This window comes from Sceloporus occidentalis, unplaced genomic scaffold, assembly GCF_023333645.1.
Source record: "Sceloporus occidentalis isolate IW3139 unplaced genomic scaffold, rSceOcc1.0.p SCAF_1, whole genome shotgun sequence".
In the NCBI taxonomy this organism is placed as follows: Eukaryota; Metazoa; Chordata; class Lepidosauria; order Squamata; family Phrynosomatidae; genus Sceloporus; species Sceloporus occidentalis.
In genome coordinates this window covers 247679779-247694205 of record NW_028316981.1, presented here as the reverse complement: position 1 = coordinate 247694205, position 14427 = coordinate 247679779, and positions in this window count along the sequence as shown.

Genomic DNA, 14427 nt, shown 5'->3' with positions numbered 1-14427 from the left:
CCTGACCAAAGCAGAATAGAGTGGCACTATTACTTTCCTTGATCTAAACACTATAGTTCTATTGATGCAGCTTATGGAGACCCCATCATAGGGTTTTCTTGGCTGAAATCCAAGGTCACCTGGTGGGTTTCAATGGCTGAACAGGGATTTAAACCCTGGTCTTCTAGAGTCCTAGGGCAACACCAAACTCACCACACCCTACTAGTCTGTTGCCTATACCATAAATATTGCATAGAAGGAGGAATTTTGAAAGGCTGTATTTGTTGAAATCTATTCAGATAATTCCTAGTCAGCATCAGACCTGGGAAATGTAGACCCAGATCATAACATACAGTAACTGTCTCTCAAAGGGTTCACATCACGGGGCTGTTGTGGGGTTAAGACAGCAGAGAGCTAAGCTTGACTCCTTGGAAAAATAAACTAAGGACCTGAACAGACAGGCCAAAATAAAGCTGCTTCAAGTCTCTCTGGAGGTATGCTGTTTTAATGACATACTCATCTTAAGAGGCCAGAAGCTACGCCAAAGCTGTGTTCCAGTTCTTAGGACTGGAGCATGGCTTTAGCGCGGCTTCCGGCCTCTTAGGACACATGCATCATTTAAACAGCATACCTCCAAAGAGACCCAAAGCAGCTTTATTTTGGCCTGTCTGTTCAGGCCCATAGTAATCAATTATTAAAGATCCTGGAATCCTAATATAGAAAGTGTGGTTGTCTGTGCAACTGTATCATCTGAAATGCAGGGACATCTGCATAGCTACTTTATGGAAGGCAGCCAGTGAATTTTGCTTAGATTGCTTTTTATAAAAATGCACAAGATAACAACAAGGACTGTTTTCATTCTCTGTTAGAATTTCCTGCCTGAAATGATCTGATGATAACAGCACATTGCTTTGCTATCTGATCCCTTTCCTTCTTATTAAAGAGATAAGTAATAAGCAAACTACCTGTGTGGTGTATTTTCAGAGAAATAAATCCTGGATCCAGGTGACTGGTAGCAGAACATAGCTAGAAAAATACAGCAATGCATTCTGGAACCAGCCAAAAATGTAAGGTTTACAATGAGTGCTTCTTTACTATAGGCTGAGCACATGCACTGGGTTTTGCCTTTGAAAATGAAAGGTCAAGATCCTATGTGAGAGGTGCTTAGTGTAAATCTTTGCATGCTTACTTTTAATTGTGCATTGACTGTGTGACTCAATCCTTAAACTGAATTGTAGAATTGTATGACTAAATGCCCAACTGAATGTGCATGTTCACTGCATATGTGAATCATATGTTGCTGAACCCATTAGTGCATGTGCTCACACAATGGAGATTATCACACTGAGGGTAAGGACTGGAGTAAAGCAGATTGCTCCCGTTCTTATCCCGTCCCATTCACGTGATCGGGGCAAAGCTTATCACACCTCGCATGCTTTTCCCATTCTCCTCCTGTCGCTGAAGTGTAATGGGCCCATCATTTGGTATTAACGGGAGTTTCTATTGATACCAAATGATGAATCCATTACACTTCACTGATGGGAGAAGATTGGGAGAAGCGTGTGGGGTGTGATAATTTTTGCCCCGATCACACGAATGGGACAGGATAAGGGCAGGAGCAATCCTCCTGCCCTTACCCTCAGTGTGATCATCTCCAATGGCACCACATGGGCAAATCTACTGCCACAAACTTGAACTGAATAGGGATGTTCAGTTTAGGAGGAAAATGTCCAAAGCTTCTGTAGGGGAGCTTACAGAAGTATAAAATACTAACAGTAGTCCAGCCATTTTTGTTGTTTTTTAAAGTGAGGAATAGTTCCTGAATTATGTCATGTATGCTTAAAGGGTTGTTGTTGTTGTTGTTGTTGTTGTTGTTTGCCTTCAAGCAAGGTTGTCACTATGGGGTGTGGGGTGTGTGAATCATACCAGCTGACACCATTGATCACCAAATGTCTGCTTTTTGACAAAAATGGACTGTGACATTTGCCTGCATCCCTTTAAAATGCTGAAGAGATGGTGTGAGTGGGGCAAGGCTCAATGGGAAGAGAAAGGAGAGACCCCAGGCTAACCACATGAAACTATGTACAGACAAATACATTCAGGCTGTGCATATGTATTTTAAAGATATAATTTTAATTTTGCTAGTTGTTATGTCACAACTATTGCCATTATGTTCTGTGATATATGGGAATTACAATTTATGGGTAACATTAGTACAAAAAGCATTGCTAAGGATTCTGTATGGTGTAGTATTGGAGGAGGTCAAGGGAGGATAGCACCATGAATTACCTCGCCGGGTGATGCCAAGCCTAGTGACGCCAGTGCCTTCAAGTTGTTCCCAACTTATGATAATAGGGTTTTGATAAAGAACAGATAATGTGTTGTAATCCACTGGGAGAGGAAGAAGAGTCACGTGGACCATTAGCAATCCAAATATCAAGAAGTTGAGTAATCTGTCAGTAGCCAGGAATACCAAGATAGGTCTTAGGGAGATGCAAACAAAACAGTCAGAGGTCTAGAAAGCAGGGCAGAGTCTCGAAGCTGACTTGATGTCTTTCCACAGTAAGTGATAAACATTGCCTCCAGTAGCTGATGAGTATTGGCTGCCTGTCTTATCCAGGCAGGCTGAATGCTCAGTGAGGATGGCTGAGACAACACACCATTTGAGCTGCGTGCCAGCCCTTTGGCAAACACTTTTATATGCCTGCTGTCCCAGATAGATGCTATCTCGGATGGATGCTATGAAGGAATGTGTAACTGTGGATATTTATAGTGGCCAGAAGCTTATATGGGAGCTATGTTTTTGTAAGTGCATTTACATATGTGGGAATTAGAATTAGTCAGTTTCATAATGCCTGTAACCAATTGAGAATTGTTGTTACATTACTACATAGCACAGTCAGCAAAGTGCACAATGAACATCATGAAGCAAAGTGTATCACACACCAATGTACATCAATCCCAATGCAATCAGATACTCTTGTTGGTGCCATGATATGCATCTTCACAAATTACTAATAGGGTTTTGTAGTTCTTCTGCTACTTAGCTAAGTATACACAAAGTTACATTGAGTAAAAGATAATACAGGATTCCAACAAGTGTCTTTCCATCATAAGTAATCCACTCCAGCTCCTATTCATCTATGCTAGAAGACTGTTGTTTCGAGGATGTTGTCATGAAAAGGCAATATTAACTTGGGGCCCATTCCCACTACAGAATGATAGAACTATCCAGTAAGAGCTTTGGACTAGGATGTTTATCACACTATACTCTTATAGTGCTACTATTCCACTTTGACTGCTCTAGCTGCCTCCTGTTGCATTCTGGGATTGGCAGTTTTAAGGAGGGGTATTTAGAATTCTCAGGCAGAGAATTCTCTGCCTGAGAATTCTAAATACCCCTCCTTAAAACTACCAATCCCAGAATGCAACAGGAGGCAGCTAGAGCAGTCAAAGTGGAATAGTAGCACTATAAGAGTATAGTGTGATAAACATCAGGAACTCTGGAGACCAGGGTTCAAATTCCAGCTTGGCCATGTAAACCCACTTGGTGACCTTGGGCATGTCACACACTCTCAGCCTCAGAGGATGGCAGTGGGAAACCCCCTCTCAAGAAACGTGCCAAGAAAACCCCATGATAGATTAGACTTAGTGTCACCATAAGTCAGAAACAACTTGAAGGCACATAGCAGCAGCAGCATCAACAACATGGTTCCATCTTAGGAATCCTAGGATTGGCAGTTTAGGGAGGGTTATTTAGAATTCTCAGTGAAAGAGCTCAAACCTACTTAGAACTAACTCAGACATTTTGCTTGGCAAACAAGGTAGTGGTACTCTTCTCCATTTAATAAAAAAGCTACCTGATTCTTACTGATGTATACTGGACAACATCCTCTATGATACCTGTATACAGAAAGTTATGTTCTGGAGCTCAGGTCAAGCTACATGGCCCACACGCTCTGTCCTAAAACACCTTGTCACTTCTGAGTTGGTGGCCAGCTCTACTTTGCAAATAAAATGGAGAAATAGCATGAAATACTTTACACTTGAACTGCATTAAATACGTTGTAATTACTTTGAACAATAACATGGTTTGCATCAACAGAAGGGTTAGCCAATATATTCATAATACATCCTGCACACTCTGATTCACCATTCACTTACTTCCATTGCAGTCAGTACCATTCATGAAATATGAATGTAAGTGCAAAGAGCTTCAGTACTGATGCAATCAAAGACCTATTATCTTTCTTTTCCAAGCAGGTTTGGGAAAATTCAGTCCTATTTTAATAACACCACAACTGGAAACTCAGAAGCCAACTGATTCTATATTTGTTGCTCAGAAGTAAATCTCAGAATTCCAGGGGATTTGTATCATGCCAGTGGCACAGATTTACAAAAACCAAAATGGTTCCAACCCAAGTTATTTAAAAATAAAAACGCTGTGCAGAAAATGTGATATTTTCAGCATGCTACTTAATAGAACATGGAATTTGCTTTGTTTTCTGTTATCAGATCCCTGTAGCCATAACATAACCATGACAATAGCCAGAGTTGTAGGTTTCTCATAGTGAAAATAAAATGTGCAGTCTTTTCTAATCAAGTGACCACTTGTGTTGAACTATGAGGCAGTGCTGGCTGGGAATGGTGGGCACTATAGCCTGCACATCTGGAGGGCACAGAGTTGGAGGAAGCTGCACTAAAAGATGTGGTGAACAGGGGAGAGTTGTTCTTATTGTAACTATTTGATGGACGGGAATAAATACCATGCATTTATATACATGATATTCATTCTTTCATAACATAAGAAACAGGCTTAGTGTTAGGTTGGGAATGCAGGCTTATGTAGATTTAACATGCACCAGCATTATCTAAACTAACGTGGCCAATGTAAGCAGAACAGAGCAAGGGTGGAGAAGCTTTGCCCTTTCAGATGTTTTCACCTACAGTTCCCACAGTCTCTCACTATTGACCATTCTGAATGGAGCTGGAGAAAAATACAGGACATAATATGTGGATGGCAAATTCTCCCCACTCCTGAATTAAGGGACAGCTGATCAGGAAAGGCACCCTATCCCAAAATGGAGGTATTTGATACACCTCCAGATTCATACCAAAGACCATCAAGTGCCTGGATTAGAACCATCAATTCTGGCACCATGGTATGGAGTGTGTGCTACAAAAGGTAAGGTTATCATTTATGCATTGCTGCTCATAAAAGAAAAGATGCAATACCAAAAAGATGGAACCAAAATGATGCCTGTAAAGAGTTACCTAAAGGACAGATTTGCACAAGCTAATTGATATGTAGGTATGTAAATTTAGGGGGAAATAGCTTGATATTAAATAGAAATGCAGTAGCTCTTACTATAGTGGGAATCACTGTGAACCAGGAACCTATGTGTTGGTTCAGGCTGCTGCCATGAAATTAACCCTTGACAGCCAACTTCAGGGCTTCTGCTCTGTCTTCTGCTTATCTTGACCTTTAGGGTGGATTTGAATTTGACAGCCCTTCAAATGGAAGGTGTCACCCAAATTGCAAGGGTATCAGTAGGGACCCACAATCAATATTTAATAGGAGAATTATATTAGCTCAGTTGCAGCAGCTGAGAGGGCAACTGAAAGCAGAGATCAGGCCTGTGTATACTGGTTCTGAGAAACAGAACTCCAGAATGCAAAGTCCAAATGTTGTTTTATTGGTAAAAGGGAATCACCATTTAGTTTACCGCATTGCTTGAAAAACCCAACTTACCCCTGCCGCACTGAAGTCTCTTTTGGAATGAAGTCAGGTATTATCATACACAAAATGCCGCTGATGCCACTGGCTGAGTGCAGCTGGGCTAACTTCCGGCTAGAAGCGATGCTCAGCCGGCCAATTTGCAAAGTCGGGAGCTTCCCAGTTTTGAAAAAAGGCTGGCTGAGCACAGCTTCTAGATGGACGTTAGCTGGGCTTCACTCAGCTGGTGGCATTGGCGGCATTTTGCATATGATAATACCCAACTATATCCTGAAAGAGACTTCAGCGTGGCAGGGGTTTTTTTAGCAATGCGGTAAACCCCTGACATAAAAGCATGATCACACACACACTCACAAGAATTAATGATATAAAAGGTGGTAGCAACTTCAGGGATTGCAGAGGGTAATACTGTACCACTTCCACAGACAGAGGTTCCAATCAGTAATTCTGTGAAGTGAAATGGCTCAGCAGCTGCCATGAGGAGCTAAGCAAGATATTGAGAGAGTGTCTGAATCTCATGTGAGACCAAACTGGAGGTGCCCTGGCAGGCATATTTATAAGGCAAAATGTATACCAGGGAAGATTTGGGTATTAAAATGAAGTTTCCAGGAGAGAAGAATGAGAAGGAAACTTGTAAATGACTGGACAATGAGGGAAAATGTCTCTGGACAATGGAGTATCTCCTCCAGAGAGAAGTACACTCAGACTTTCGTTCTTTTGCAAACACCCAGTCTATATCCCATCATCACTCTTATCAGTGAAGGGATTATGCAGACCTTGACTGATCTATCCTGGCCATGTGCTCTTGAGCTTCCCACATGCTGAGCCAGTCAGATCTTCTTATATGGCTATGGATGCCCTTATATGGCATGGCTAGTTTTCTACATTGGGGGTACCTTCTTGGCTACATACCTAAAATATCTCTTTTGATATCAATTTGACATTGAAAAAGAGGAGGGGTGCAGGGAGGCTAGACCTTGGAGTAACAAGAGCACCTTCAAGAAGAAGACTGTGTTGGGTAAAATGACCCTTTAAGAAGTGGTAAAATATTTTAGATGGCTGTAAATGTTAAGAAACACTAGGTGTCAACTCTAATGGTATCACCATTGCATATAAGGGCTCTGGAACCCAGGACAGGTGTCAGTTGAAGAAAGGAGTTAGTGGGGTGTTTTGGAGGGTTTATAGAGTGTGTTTGTTGGAGAAGTGGATTGTAGCAGACACTATATGTTGACAGAAGTCAGAGTTTCTATTGTAAATACTTTGTATATATTTTGCAACAGAAGATAAAAGCCTCTAAAGACTTTTGAAGAAGTCAATTGTATCTGTGCCTTACTTCAGGTTGATCAGTGCTTTATTGCCAAATACTGTATACTGGGTCGGGCTTCTGCATACTGCTGTGAGCTACTGTTGAGATCAAGCACCTCAGACAGTGCTGAACATTGGCACCTCTGTTTGGACCTAGTTTTTCGTTTCTTTTGGACACAGAGGAGAGCCAACAGACTGTCCTTTCATAGTCTTTTGAACAAAGGACTGATATTTGAAAAATAAATCATGTAGTCACCCAATTAAAATGCCCTCCCTCTCGCTCCCCTCTCAAGTATGCTTCTTTCCTCTTCACCACTACAACTGCTGACCACTCAGTTGTCCTCTCCCCCTGGGCCCAATCCCCCCAACTGCCAGGAAGGAGAGACAAAGAAAAGAAAACCTGCTGCTTCATCTTCTTCATCTCATTATTTTTTATTTTCAGAATTCATTATACATATTATTGACATAATATCCATGCCTTTTACCAAAATATGTCAACCATTCTACATAGTTTTTTCAAAGTACCTTTTACCTTGGATATTAATATTGACAGTATATCTTAATTGTATAACTATTTTTTGCTATTTTCTTTTTTTGTGTGACTTCCATTAGGTTTTCTCTGCAAAGTAAAACATATAAAACAATGAGTATTTCACGATTTCTCTTCTTTTGTTGCCATCTTCTCATTCTTTTTTTAGGCAGGGCAGGTGAAAACTTAGCAAGGAGGATGAATAGCAGGATCGACGGTGGTGAGTGCACTTCAAGGATGTGGTTCTTGACAAGTATCAAACTATGCCAGCTCTTGATGCCTGGAAATGATCTTAGATTGATATGCCAATAGTGAGTGGTCTTGGTTATTTCCCAGCTGGATATAGTTTCTGCCAATAGATAAAGGAGAATCCTTCCTGTCTCTTGTGTGTCAGTATTTAAAGTGTAGACATGTTTATTTTGCAGAAACACAGTATTTTTCACAGGTCAGTTCTTAATCTGACCCAAGCCTTTCAAACTGAAGAATTTATTTACTCCACTAGTCCACTGTGGGTCAGTGCAGCATTGCAGTTTCACTGTTTACACCTGAAAACATATCAGAGCACCAATACAGATATCACATGGTACTGTTCATATATTGCAATAAAATGTGAGGGAGAACGAGAAAGCATGTTCATACCAATTAGAAAATTTAGTTTGGTTCATTTTTTGATAAGAACTTTCCAAAATGTACACACTTATTTGTAAATTTAATAGAAGCTGATGTCTAAAACATTTAAATGTGGGAGAAAGCACAACTAGTAGAGTTTTTCTGTTTAGATTGGGGACTTTGAATGCTTAGCTCTTAAAAGCCTTTGGGTCACTGTGTGTCCCATTGCTGTAATGCTGAATTAGGACCGTTGCCACCTCTCTCTTTCTAAGAGGCTCCTCATCTTTAACAGCTACATAGCAATTAAACATGGCCATGGCCATACAGGGAAAGATGTACTTAACTATATTGGGCCAGTGTAGGCAGCTAAGAATTTTGTTCTATTCATCTTTTATTTGAATTTTAATAAATATCTTTATTAATTGAAGGAATAATTTGAGATTAAAGGTAAACATGGGAGAAAGCCAAGTCTTTTTAATGAGTGCTTAGAAAGGGAGCCTCTGTAAGTGCTGGGCAGAGGAAAATGTCTCTTCACTCACTCAACTGATCTTCATAAATCAATTGGGGATGGGAAGGGTATGTTTGACTATGTACATATGTGCATGCACATATGTTTATGAATGGTGAGAGTGTGCTTCATATGTGTGTGGTGGTGGTAAGTAGGTGTATGTGCAAATGGAATATATGTGTCTGTGAATGATGTGTATGTGAATGTGTGTGTATATATGAAAATATGGGGACAAGTGCATGCCACCAGTTGTCCTACAATGGCATGTGGCTCTGAGGTCCCAGCATGGGCGAAACATTTCTTCCTACAGTGGCTTGCAACTTTAGGCACTTTAGATATTTGAATATCACCTTTCCAAATGTGTTACTATGCTGGCTGATTTTTCTGAAATTTAATGTCCAAAATCTTTGTGGGACTTTGTGGGAATTATTGTTGTGGAGAATTAAATGGAAATGTGACATAAATCCTATAGTTTATGCTGAACAACAAGCTGAAATGTTGTCATATTTTGCTTTCTTTTCAATGGTTACCAAATGGGTTAAATTAGCTGCCTTTAAACAGACCTTTTCCTACCACTTTTCCTCCATAAATTCATAATCTGTAGTTCTGTTCTACATGTATGGAGCCCTGGTGGCAGAGATGAAATGCCTGTACTGCAACCACAACGCTGGAAATTTGATCCTAGAGAAGGACTCCAAGGTGCACTCAGCCTTCCATCTTTTTGTAGGTGGGTAAAATGAGTACCCAGCTTGTTGGGAGCAATTGACTTACACATTGTAATTAGGGAGTGCCAGTTCACTGATAAGCAGTATAGAAGTGTACTTCCTATTGCTATTGTATTGTGACATTCTCACAGAAGGACTGGGATTGATTCCACCCTAAAATGTTAATCTGTTGGTCAGGTTTGCTGGGTTTGGTGATCTTCTAAATCTCTGTGTACTTTTGATTTTCTTTTTAATTTGCACTGATATAGAGCCAACATGAGCTTCCAAACATGTCCCTGCCCCAAATGTACACTTTATTTAAAAGATCTTTTGAATGTAAAGCATCCTATCAAAGGCTTTTGCTTTTTTCTTACAAAATATGTTAGTGATGAATTGTTCAATCCTGGGTATGTTTTCTCAGACATTTCACTGATTTCAGTGGGGCTTACTTTCAAATAAGCATGCACAGCTTTAATGAAATTTCCAGATTCGCCTTTGACATTCAGGGCCAACCTCTTCAAATACATAAAATGTGTATGTGTGTGTTGGGGGGGAGGAGAGAATCACATCTGTTAATCACCACTTCCCACATTTCAAATTAAAGAATTACTTCTTCTGTACTATTTTGGGAGAGCACAACTAGCAGCTGCCAGCTGCAAGTGATACCACTTGTGTGTGTGTGTAGGCTTATCAAAAACCAGCCTAGACTATAATATCACCTCCGTCCAAGCCTTTAAGTCTATGAGTGCTAATTCCACATGCCACTGACATTTACCTTTGGGAGATATTGTAGATAGTTCAGTGCCATCCAGTACTTCTTTGAAGTGGTCCAAAATTTAGCTGCAAAAAAATCAGTCCCATGCTGTAATCTTCAAGACAGTCTAAATTCAGTGGTAAACTATTCTCAGTGCTGTTTACTTGGTCTCACCTGGTAATCTGGCATCAGTCAATGATAAATGGAGTGATAATGGATTAGGATAGTATTGGGGAGTTCTCTGGGGAGACAACTCCCTTGGGAAATATTTGACACTCAAGACAGTCCAGTTATAATTTAACATCTGTACCTAATGACACAAGAGGAGGATGAAAACCATCCGGTACCATTCATTGGTAGGTATTATATGTTTTTGCCTTCTCTACAGTGCTGGCCCTGCCATTACAGTGAGCTGTGAGGCGTAAATAGTGTCACCTATTCCTCCTGAAGCCTCTCCATCCATTCCTTTCTGTTGAGGGACAGTTATGTCATCACCACACAGCATGCTCTGTGCTCCCTTCACTTAACTTGCTGCCCTCAGATCTGATGGAGGACATTATCCTGTCACCAGTATTGAAGTAAGCTACAATGGCCAATTCAGTTGGCTCATGTGTGGGGAATGTTTTTTCATCCCAGGCTGCAAAAAGTATTTTTAAAATCAACTTAGTAGGACATTACAGGAAAATTGCCATAGCTTGTGCAACATTAAATGTGTGAATGGAGGCAGCATGTATATTTTACCATGGCAATGGACAGTGAAAGGAATGCTTCACTTTTTCTGTTCCTTTCAGGGCCTTAACAAAAATAGCTTCAGAAATGGCTGTTCATTGTTTACTAGAACTACACTGGAGACAGTGGAAAATTCCACTGCTATCCAAGTAAGAACTCTAGAGAGATTTGTTTTATCAGGACAGGTATGAAGTAGCTGAATTTCCCATTGCTACCTACCCACTCCTATGGTTACAAGACTACTCAGGCTTCCCAGTGGTTTCCACTTAAAACCAATCATGTTCACTGAATTCATGCAGTTAATGTCACATCTAGTTTTACTGAGATGCTGCAATTCTATGCATGCTTATGTGGCAGCAACCACCATTGACCTAAATGGAACTTATATCTAAGTAAACATCATAGGATGTAACTGAAGTGAACTAAACATACTGAAGGTGTGGTATTATGTGAAGGCAATGGCTGATAACCCATACAGACAAGGTGGAAAGAGATTATGAAAAAAGAACAAAAATGAATGATGCTTATCTTGTTATAAGAGTATTAAACATCTTCAGTTCAAAACCTGGGTGGGAGCCTGCCTGTGTGATAAGCTTGCTACTGAAAGATAATTTGTTTTTGTATGTTGTAAAGGCCAGCCTTGAGAATATAACTGAATCACAGTTTCCTAAATTGGATATAACATCAGAAAACATTAACAACCTAAGATATGCAGATTACACAATGTTACACAAACAAAGACCCAGATCAATTACTGAAGAAGGTCAAGAAAGAAAGTGCCAAAGTTGAATTGATGCTGAATCATAAAATAATAATAATAATAATGAGCACAAAAGATCTACAAGAATTCATCCTATACAATGAGAACATTGAAATATTCAAAAAGTTCCTATACATTGCTTTAAATAGTGATCAGAACAGACTGCATTCAAGAAATCAAAGAAGACTAGGAATGGGAAGGGCAGCTATGAAGCAACTGGACAAGATCAGAAAATGTAAAGATATTGAAAACTAAAGTGAAGATTGTCCAAGCCATTGTATTCTCCATCACCATGTACAAATGTGAGAGCTGGGCAGTAAAAACAGCTGATAGGACAAAAATAAACTCATTTGAGATGTGGTGCTGAAGAAAAGTGCTGAGGATACCATGGATGGACAAGTCAACAAACAAATGGGTTCTAGAACAGATCAAGTCTGAACTCTTTCTGGAAGCCAAAATGACTAAGTTAAGGCTGTTGTATTTTGGCCACAACATGAGAAAGCACGAATCATTAGAAAAGTCAATGATGCTAGGAAAGGGGGAAGGCAGTGGAAAAAGAAAACCATATGCTGGATGGTTAGACTCTGTTACAGACTGCCAAAATAAAGCTGGTTCAGGTCTCTTTGGAGGTATGCTATTTAAATGATGCATGCATCCTAAGAATCCGGAAGCTGCACCAAAGCTGCACTCCAGTGCTTAGGAATGGAGTGTGGCTTTGGGGCAACCTCCGGACTCTTAGGACCCATGCATCATTTAAATAGCATACCTCTAAAGAGACCCGAAGCAGCTTTATTTTGGCAGTCTGTAACAGGCCTCAGTCAGGGAGGATGTGGACCTGGGTTTGCAGGACCTGAGCAGAGAGGTACAGGAAAGGGGGTCTTGGAGGTTCCTCATCCACAAGGTCACCATGGGGTGAAAAAAAACCCACCCATTGACAGTAGCAACCACATGCATGCGGTCCCAATCCAGCTCATCGCTGCTGTTTTAAACCAACCACTGAAAAGGAGCAGTTTATTTCTGCTTTTTTTCAGGCTGACTCTTTTCCGTTGCATTGGGGCAGCTTTTGGCTGCACTCGGGTTGTGCATCATGTAAATGCCATGCCCCCAATGCAGCCTAATTGTGGTCCTTTTGGCCCATCTGTTTTGGGCCCACGTCAAAGTCAAAGTCAACTTGAGGGCATTTAATCCTTCTACAACAATCCATTAATCGGGGGCCACAGCAACCTCATGCCATGGCCCCAATCTGGCCTTTGGAGAGTGCAAAAAGGGGCCACAAAAAGCAATTCCTTTTTGGACCCTTCAAAGGATACCATAGCCACGGCAGTATGGTTGTATGGTGCCTCTTCGCTGCTGCATTATCTGGATGCAGTGCCAGAGGTGCACATCATGATGCCCCAGGGGCACAGTCAGAGCATGCGACATCAGGATGATGGGCCTTGATTTTGCCCACAGGCCGGCCTTTGGGGCCTGTCTGTATAGGGCCTTAGAACTGTAAAAAAAAAAAAAAACCTGTTACATTAAAATCACTACATGTGTTGCGCTAACCCAACCACTGAAAAGCTGAACGCTTGTCTAGATAAAGCGATCTCACAGGAGAATTGGATAGTTTGGGAGCAGCTATCCAGAAGGCTGTCTCTAAAATCCTTACCAGACATACTTGTGGTGGTGGTGGGACCAAGAGAAATCTTTCCCCCAGAGATGTAAAATCTTGGGTAGGATTGTACAGGGAGATACTGTCTTTCTAATATGTCTGGACCCAACCAGCACTTTGAATTTTGCCCAGAATTTTGATGACCAGTGGAGCTTTTTGAACAAAGAAGTTATTTGCTCCATATAACATGCTTAATTGTTCTTTTTACATAGAAACATTTTGGGTGTTTTTACCTGTACCTGAAATGTTTCTTTTCCATTAAAACCCTGTAAATATTTTAATAATAATAATAATAATAATAATAATAATAGTTTTTATTTATATGTCCTGCCTCTTCCAAGGATCGAAGCGGGATTACATCATTAAAATAATACAATGCAATTGAACAGTCAATAAAATATTAATACTGAATTATACATCCCTATTAGTTCCTTAAAATCTCCAAACATCAATTCATATACCATCATACTTAGAGAGGGGTCTTAATCATAATCTCTATACCAAATTTGACGGGATTTGTTGTTCTGGAGAAAAAAATATGAAGACCCAGTTCTTACAGTAGCTGGCCAATGCTTACTCTAAGAGATGTCACTCTGCTTGTTTTGGAGTCTTATGTACAAGTTATACAAGCCAGAGCATGATTCAGTTATGAAGGTATTGCAAAAGAGTAAGAAAACCTAAGCCATTTTATTGGCATATCAGTTTAAAAAAAAAAAAAAAAAAAAACTTTGATTGGGATGGAAAACTGACTCAGACGACAAATACTTTCACGATCTAACAGGGAACACCCACCTGCCCAGGAAATTGATAGGTTAAACTGAAAAGTTATGCTTCCATCCAGTTTGCAAGACAATCTATAATACAATGCGCCCGCATCATACATGGGCGTGCCTTGTGTGGCTTCCAGCATACACGGGAAGCTGTGCCAGAAAAAGTGGCGCCATGCTCCAGAAAATATAATGGCGCACTCACCCATGGCGTTCATACTGTGTGCCAGCGTGCCGCCACGTGCATGAGCCCCTTTGTCTTTAATGGGCTCGAGCATATACGGAATTTCCCTTATGCGGGGGGAGGGGTATCCGGAACATATCCCCACGTAAGGGAACAGACCACTGAATAGTCTAGATCACTGATGGTGAACCTTTGCGAGGCCGAGTGCCCA